Source organism: Alnus glutinosa, chromosome 8 (assembly GCF_958979055.1).
Source record: "Alnus glutinosa chromosome 8, dhAlnGlut1.1, whole genome shotgun sequence".
Classification (NCBI taxonomy): Eukaryota; Viridiplantae; Streptophyta; class Magnoliopsida; order Fagales; family Betulaceae; genus Alnus; species Alnus glutinosa.
In genome coordinates this window covers 21,822,600-21,831,515 of record NC_084893.1, presented here as the reverse complement: position 1 = coordinate 21,831,515, position 8,916 = coordinate 21,822,600, and positions in this window count along the sequence as shown.

Genomic DNA, 8,916 nt, shown 5'->3' with positions numbered 1-8,916 from the left:
GTCGTGATGTTTTGTTTGATGAGAAAAATGCTTGGAATTGGAATGAGCAGCAGGGTTTTCCTTTAACGATCCAAGAGAATGATGCCTTGGTGGATGAGTCAATGGAGCAAGAAGGTGGAAGCAACCCATCAAATCCATCAAGTCCTTTCACACCTAGAACCAACCCATCTCATTCCTCAAGCTCTTCATCTTTCTCTTCTCCTAAACCACCACCAAGAAAGGTGAAGGACTTGACAGAGATATATGAGAGGTGTGAAAGATGTCAATTCACTCAAGTTAATGAGCCAAGAAACTTCCAAGAAGCTGTCCAAGACAAAGAATGGCGTGTTGCCATGGATGAAGAAATCAAGTCTTTGAAGAAAAACGAGACATGGGAACTGATACATGTGCCAAATGGAAGAGAAGTTGTCGGGTTGAAGTGGATCTACAAGATTAAATACAAATCAGATGGCACAATTCAAAAGTACAAGGCTCGACTAGTTGTAAAAGGATACATGCAACATGAAGGTATTGATTTCGACAAAACTTTTGCTCCGGTAGCTAGATTTGACACCATTAGAATTGTTTTAGCTATAGCTGCTCATAAAAAATGGAATATTTATCAATTTGATGTCAAATCAGCCTTTTTAAATGGTGTTTTGGATGAGGAAGTGTTTGTGCATCAACCACAAGGTTATGAAGTGGAAGGTGAGGAAATGAAAGTGTACAGGTTAGCTAAGGCCCTTTATGGCTTGAAGCAAGCACCAAGGGCTTAATTGGTATGATCGGATTAATGGGCATTTTGAGCGACATGGGTACCGAAGAAGTGAAAGTGAGCCAACCTTGTATGTCAAAACAAGAAGGGACAATGAGGTTCTTATTGTATGTCTTTATGTGGATGATCTTATATACACCGGCAATTGTGTTGTTTTGTTGGAAGAATTCAAAAACATTATGATCAATGAATTTGAAATGACTGATCTTGGCTTGATGAGTTATTTTCTTGGGATGGAAGTGAAGCAATGTGATGAAGGAATTTATATGTCTCAAAGGAAGTATGCAAGTGATCTTCTTGAAAGGCTTGGGATGCATGACTGCAACCCAATGAAGACTCCTATGAACACAAATCAGAAATTCAGTTTGAATGATGGAGAAGAAAAAGTTGATGCTGGTATTTATCGAAGTTTGGTTGGAAGTTTGTTGTATTTAACAAATAGCAGGCCTGATATGATGCAAGCTACAAGTCTATTGTCAAGATTCATGCAAAGGCCAAGCAAGCTTCATTATGGTGCTGCGAAAAGGGTGCTGAGATATGTGAAGGGGACATGCTCTTACGGTCTTTGGTATACTAATACTACTAGTTTTGAACTATGTGGTTTTTCTGATAGTGATTGGGCAAGTTCATTGGATGATCGTAGAAGCACAACAGGGTACGTCTTCAACATTGGTTCAGCAGCAATTGCTTGGAGCTCAAAGAAGCAACCATCTACTGCATTGTCATCTTCTGAAGCTGAGTACATTGCTGTAACTTCAACAGCTTGTCAAGCTGTTTGGCTAAGGAGAATTTTGGAAGACATGAAGCAGCATAAACAGGAAGCTACAATTATCCATTGTGACAATCAGTCCACCATTGCAATGACAAAGAACCCGATGTCTCACAGCCGCACAAGACATATAGAGACAAGACATCATTTTATTAGAGAATTGGTTGACGAAGGAAGCATCAAAATGTCATATTGTAGTACCGATGATCAACTTGCAGATATATTCACAAAGCCCGTTCCTTCGAATAAATTCATTCGTTTTAGGGACATGTTAGGAGTTGTAAACTTTCTACATTAACGGGGAGTGTTAGAAATAATGCAGAAGTTAGTGTTCCTATTTCTTAGCTTGTTATGTGAGTGATGTGTTAGTGTTCCTATTTCTTAGCTAATTATGTGAGTCATGTATTGAGCATTAGTTTGTTAAAGTTTATCTTACTGCACGTTGAGTCCTTTAGTTTAGGAGTTTAGTTACAAAATGGTCCATGTTGTTATTAGTTATGGTCAAATGGGTCCTAGTTTGTAGGGTTGTTTGTTTCTTAGTTGGAGTCTATTTAAATGTGTTTCTCAATGAATTATTCAGATCAGTTTTAATCTATACTATCTCATTTGTTGTTACCTCTTTTCAACCTCACAGTTGCATAGAGAAGACTATTGCTTATTCATCTTTCATCGTAATTTCTAACATGTGCCTATGTCTACGAGGAAAGCTTGAAAGAAAATGCAACAACATTTGTGGAACAGAGGAAGAAGGCTTTCTCGTGCCTTCCTCTTTCTCTGTTTTTCTTCCTCGGACTCTCCCTTCTCTGTGTGTTTGGTGGAAGTAGTAAATAGGAAAAGCAAAAGATATGAAGAAAAGGGAAATACTCGGACAACCAAGAAAAGAGGCCAGGGAACTAAAAGACCTAAAAAAAAAAAACATGAAGAAGAAGAAGAAAGAAACAGGAAGAAATAACAAGACAAAAAGAAAAAGAACCAAAGAGAACCCTCTAGAAAGGGCTCTCTCTCCTGAAACAAGGAAGCAAAAAAATAAATAAGAGGAAGAAGCTTCTAGATGGCCTTAAAAGAAAAGAAAACAAAGAAGAGCTCTTCTTGTCTCTCGGCCATTGTGTATGGCGTGGGGCTCACCATTTTCCTCTCAGACAGAAATTTCCTACAAACTAGTTTGTAGTTTGTAGGAAATTTCTTATAATCCACATATAAGAGTGATATGTCCTTTAAGCATGTGAGAATCACATGTTTTTTTACTAATGCTATTAAAAAAACATGTGAGAAACACATACTATTAAAATAACATGTAGTTCTTACATGTCAATAGACACATGTCACTCTTATATGTGGGTTGTAGGAAATTTCCTACAAACTGGTTTGTATGAAATTTTTATCATTTGCTCTCATTTTTCCCACTTTGGCCGGTTGTCTATAGCAGGGAGTGCATCTTCTAGAACCTTGGGAAAGCTTCTTTTACTCGTGGATTTAATTTTAGTATATCTACAACTTTTAGTTATTAGACTTAAATCTATAGTTTTTTTTTTTAATAAAATTAATAGCATATATGTTTTAAAGAATATTTTTAGAAATGATATACTTTGTGATAGATTTTGGGTTAGTTTCTAAACTTTAGTTATTGTAATTTTCAAAGTTATTAAGTATTCTAATGTTTTAAGTTGTGTTTTAAACATGGTATTTCAATAGGCGTATTTAATTAAAGGGGAAATTACACTTTACCCTCTAATGTATCCACCTATTCGCGATTTGATGCCCAATGTTCAATTTTTGGTAAATGACCCCCTAATGTTAACAACGTGTGGCAATGTGGACCTTCCGTCCACACTCCCATCATTTTAGACGAAAAAGAGGTCACGTGCGTTTAAGAAAATATTAAGACAATTTTGCCACTCCTTCATGTTGTACGTCTCTCTCTCACACCAAATATTAAAACAATACTGCCATTCCACATCGTGTAGCCATTCCCACCAAAGTCCATCACCATCCTCACCTCAATCTCCTCCCTTACGACTCCTTTTCCTCCTTCCATCGTCGGCTTAATCGCCACTCCAACCTCTTTTTTTTTTTTTTTATAACTCCAACCTCTTCGACCAGCATCGTTGCGTTCATTCGTTGCTCAGCGTAAAGCGGCCTCGCGACCGGTGGTGTGGGTATTTCTAGTAGAACGGTTGTGGCCATCAAAGTTGCTGAAAGAAGCTCGGATGATGAATTCGATTCAGACTCGTTAGGATTGTTTGAGAAATTCGTATGTGCTTTTGGCCCGCACATGAACCTTGCTGCTTCATCATACACTCGTGTAGCATCCTCTGCCTTTTCAAATCTGCCTAGCCATACTCTCGTCTTCCTAGACATCACAAATACGTACACACATGAAAAGTTTCTTCAGTAGAAAAACCTAAAGAATTCACATCTGCAAGATGTCTGGTCACTCCTCTCACTCTCTCTCCCTCGCTCTCACAATCTTTCTCTCCTCTCTGTGTTTGCATGGTTTCTCTATTGAAGCCTTTTCTAGGCTGTAGGAGTTTCTCAAGCTATTTGGTGTTATGCTACGTGGGCCCTTATGTGGGCACAAAAACATATGCCACGTAGGCACATGAAAACCGAATCACGTGGGGGCATTTTGGAATGTTTAGGATAATGCAAGACCAGTGCAAGAGAAGCAAATGGGTTGCATGGCTAGCTTATTTTCCAACTCTCCTCGCACTAACCTTAGGAAAATAAATAGAAGAGACCCATTTACTCGTTTAGCCAACTCGGGTGGGCTTAATCTGTTCAATATATTTGATCGAACTAGAGGCCACTGAGCATACCCTTTTCTTTTGGGTTGCCTTTGTACCATCTTCGGATATATTTATTATCCTTTTACGATTATAAATTTACCCTTAGTGAAACCATACAAATAACAATTTCCATGTCATCATGCAAAGCTCCATCCCTGCAGGGGCTGGCACATTCAACCATTGGATGTTCCAATCTCATGAATCCTTCACATATTTTCACCCTAAAATTCTGTAAGACTGGCTCATCAAGACATCTAAGGTACTTCGTATTGGTTGAAAGGAAGGTCACATCTGATGTGGGTCTGATGAAAGTGCCGGCCCATTTAAATTCTTCTAGAAGCATTTGATGTGCGTCATATAATTGAGAAACTGATTTTTGGCATATTTCTGTGGTATAAGGTACCAGAGACTTTGCCCTTATATGACATATTGAATGAGTTTCAAAAAGGTCATAGCCACATGGCTATTGTTGTAAGACGGTACAACAAGGCAGTAGAGGGGCACCCTAGCAACCCTCCTGAATGTAGGAGCCAATTTCATATCTGAGCTGCCATGGAATGTTTCCCTTGGGCTAAAACTTGTCTGTCAATTAGCTATATGACACTCTTTTATTATTTTTTCTATATTGTTTAACAATAACTGCTCTCTCTCTCTCTCTCTCTACAAACAGATCAAGTGAAAGACGTGAAAATAAATATTAATGGTGAAAAGCCTTCCCTAGATAAGAATTTTAAGAGCAAGAGAGTACTCCATAAGTGGAAGAGCTTTCCCAACGGTGGGAATAATTCATATAGGGGTGGTTCTAGGAGGAAGAAGTGGTCGAAGGACATGTACTTTGACATCCTGCAAATAGATGGCAATCCGCTCCCAAAACTCCCAGAAGAAGAAGAAGCTGTTGGCGGAATAACAATGGAAGATGTCATTGAAGAGCTTTTACAGGTACAAGTGACCTTCCTTTCAACCAATACAAAGTACCTTCACGTTCGATATTGTTATGCTTGTAAACACAAAAGCTATGGCTTCACCTGTCGATGTCTCTCATGTCTCTCCTGGAATTGGCTGTCAGTTATGGAAAGAGTTGGTAGTTAGAAGCTGAGAAATGGTCCTCTATTCACACACTATAAAACAGGAGAGAACAGAGAAAACTAATAACACGTACGCAATGCCCATGCATGCATGCACCTACTTCTCCAATACTCATAAAAATATGTGTGAAAGAGCTCTATATCCAACAACCCAAATGCAGCAATGCACCCATGGACATAACACAGAATCCTTCCAGAGAAAACATAAGAATCAGTTCAATTGTGATTTGAAGTATTCAACATGTCTTCTTAGCTTCGTATTCTCCCCTATCACCTTCTGAGGCAGCAAAACAATCTCGTTAGGAAATGTGTTTGGATGGTTTGTCTTCATCGCCTTCTATATAGTTTCAAATTTTACCTTTGATCCATGAACATTGAATTTGTGCTCTGTTTTTTTTTTTTTTTTTTTTTTTTTTTTTTTTTTTTTTTATTAAGGTTAAATTATACCTGGATTGACATTGGGACACCAAATGTTTCATTTCTTGTTGTTTTCCAATGCTTCAACAAAGATGGCCATGGGAAAATATCAGCTTCAGACTTGTGGCATCAGCTCGGCCTCGTGGGAGGCGGAGATGATTTGTCTTTGTAGGAGGCCAAGTTTGCAGTCGAGGCATTGGATTCCGACGGAGATGGTTCCTTGGTTTTGGAGGATTTTTGCAGGAGGCCAAGTTTGCGTTGCACATGACCTCATTTCCGTCTCCTTAAACAGACTAAGTGGACGAAAGGTCCACATTTCCACACGCTGTTAACATTAGGGTGGTCATCTACCAAAAATTGAACATTGGGCATCAAATTGCCAATAGGTGGATACATCAAATGGGTAAAGTGTAATTTTCCCTTAATTAAAATATAAATATGCCATTAAGATGCCTGAATAAAAAGTGACTTTTTTTATAAAAGTGTTGTTAAGCCGCCCAAATGCTTTTAAGTATTTTTAGGCCTTATTAATACAGATGTCATTATTCTGCTCAATTTTTATAAAGGTTAAAATAAGAAATAAATACAAAGTTATTTTATTTTACTTGTGTTTAAAAAATAGAACTTGTTAACTATATAAATGTATTTATTAAGTTTATTTGATGTGGAAATAAATCAATTATTGGCTTAAACATATTTTGGTATCTCACTGTTTCAGTTAGAATAACTAAAACAGTGTCTACTTTGATATTATAAAAGTTCAGTTATTTTGGGTTGCAAAACTCTGTTGTAAAATCAGTGAGTTTTAACTATTATACCTAATTTTATAAAAATGGTATGATGAGATCTATTTTGATAAATAGATATTTAAGGCCTTATAAATGCTGTGATAAGATCCATATAAAATATTAGTAATAAAATGTAATTGGATTAATTTTATATGACGAGATAATGTTTAAGCAAAAATAGGAAATTATAATAAGGTTTAGAAAGTAAGAAATGAAAATAGAATTAAAATGCATTTTTAGTAAATTATACTAATTTACTATCACGTGTATTAAATTATATTGCAGTGAACAATTGTCTTTGAAATGCTTTCTGAAGAAGGAACAAACTGTTGTGAGTATTTCTTACTCACTGGAGATGATACGTGGTGATCTTTAGTAATGTAGTGATTTCTAGATTCTTTAATTGTATGCAAGTTGTTTGGCATTTTACATGTTTTGTTTGGAACTATATTTAGTTTATTGTTATGAATAATGAACATGCTGATAAACTGACATTGCATATTTTATTGTCATGAATATGTTAATAACAGACTGGAGGTTTAAGTACCAAGGCATCAGTGAATTGATTAGACTAATGGTTAAACTGAGGTAAGTACCAAGGCGTCAAGAAATTGATTAGACCAACGGTTAAACCAAAAGTTTAAGTACTAAAACGTCAATACATTGATAAGACCGATGGTTAAACCGAAGGTTTAAGATTCCCAAAAAGTTATATAATAATAATAAAGCTGGCGAGCTTAGGCCGCTAGTGGGAGCATAGGCCCCTTAAGAAGATTTAATAAAAGTGACCCTAGAATGCATAGGCCGGCTTCCAGCAAGAAGCAACTTGAGCATAGGCACTTAATAAATGGAGCATAGGCTCTTATTAAATGAAGCATAGGCTTCAAATAATTGGAGCATAGGCTTCGAATAAATCAGCATAAGCTCTTACTAAGTTAATGCAAGAAGTGAATGAGATTGTGCACGTGCATATATAACTGTCATCATATTGTTGCATAGTGTACTTTCAAATATATCAGTATTTCATTATGTTATTGAAGGTTGTTGACTCACTTGACCACAATATGGGATTATAGTTATCACCACAATCACATATAAGTTTATGCAAGAGAAGATGAAGGTCAAGACTATTGGAATTATTATGCTAGTATTTATGCTTAAAGATAAGACTTTTGATATGTAATATTTTATGTGTTGGTTTGTACTAGGATAAAACAATGGTTACGTATTGTTAATGCCGCTTGTGGCACATATGTTAAATATATTGTATGAATGTATTATGTCAGAACACCTAGTTCGTAATTTTATATAAATTGAGGTAATTCAATCAAGCTGTGATGTGTTATATTCCCTAGTTATTAAGAAAAAATATATATTCCGTTGTCAATTCTTAACTCTGATGATGTCGTAATATCACGTGAAAATCGAAATTTTCACTTACACATTTTTTGTAAAAAATGGTGAGTTAAAATAGGTAAGCAGCGCACCGTATACGAATATGGTCACAACTACTACGGCATCGTTAGTGATGTACATCACCCAGGATTTAAATCCAGTCAGGCCACTAATGATGACTATACATAGTAGTATCCGGGGCACCGATATTGTATTATAGGTTCCTTAGGGTAGTGTCAACCCTATTAAGAAGGTTGTACTCACTAGCTAAGTTGTGGAATTACACAGGTATGTTTCCACATGTAAAAAATGTGTTGTTTTATAGTCAGCTTGTTTGGTGATAAAGGAACCGAAGGAGAATGAACCTTTTTTTTCTGAAAGTCCTCGAGGACATGACCTGACTTATATATTGGGAGTTGGACCCTGGATTGTTGAATCTTTTGCTTCATTATTCATTAATCATTTTTACAAAAGTAGAGTTTACATTATTATAAAATATATTTCATGTGAGTTATAAGCATGCACGTTTGCTACGTAAAATAAACATGTCATGAAATAATTGAAACAATAAGCATCCCTATAAGTTTTAATCACATTGATCATGGTTTTCCATCGAACGTTTAGTTACCGTGTTGATCGTTCGCCTCTACCTTGATCGTTCAATAAACTTGCCAAACGCTCGGTAATCGTGCATGTAACAACCCACCCTAAACGACACAATATTGTCCACTTTTGACTTCAAACTTTCCAAGAGGTTACCCATCCTAGTTTTACTCTCACAAAAGCATGCTTAACTGCGAAGTTCTAATAGGTTCATGGTCATCACGACTTTAAAACGTGTTGTCAAGAAGGGTGCGAATATACATATAAGCACATCTCCATTCTCATACCCAATGTCCTCGCTGGCGACCCTCATGGGCTT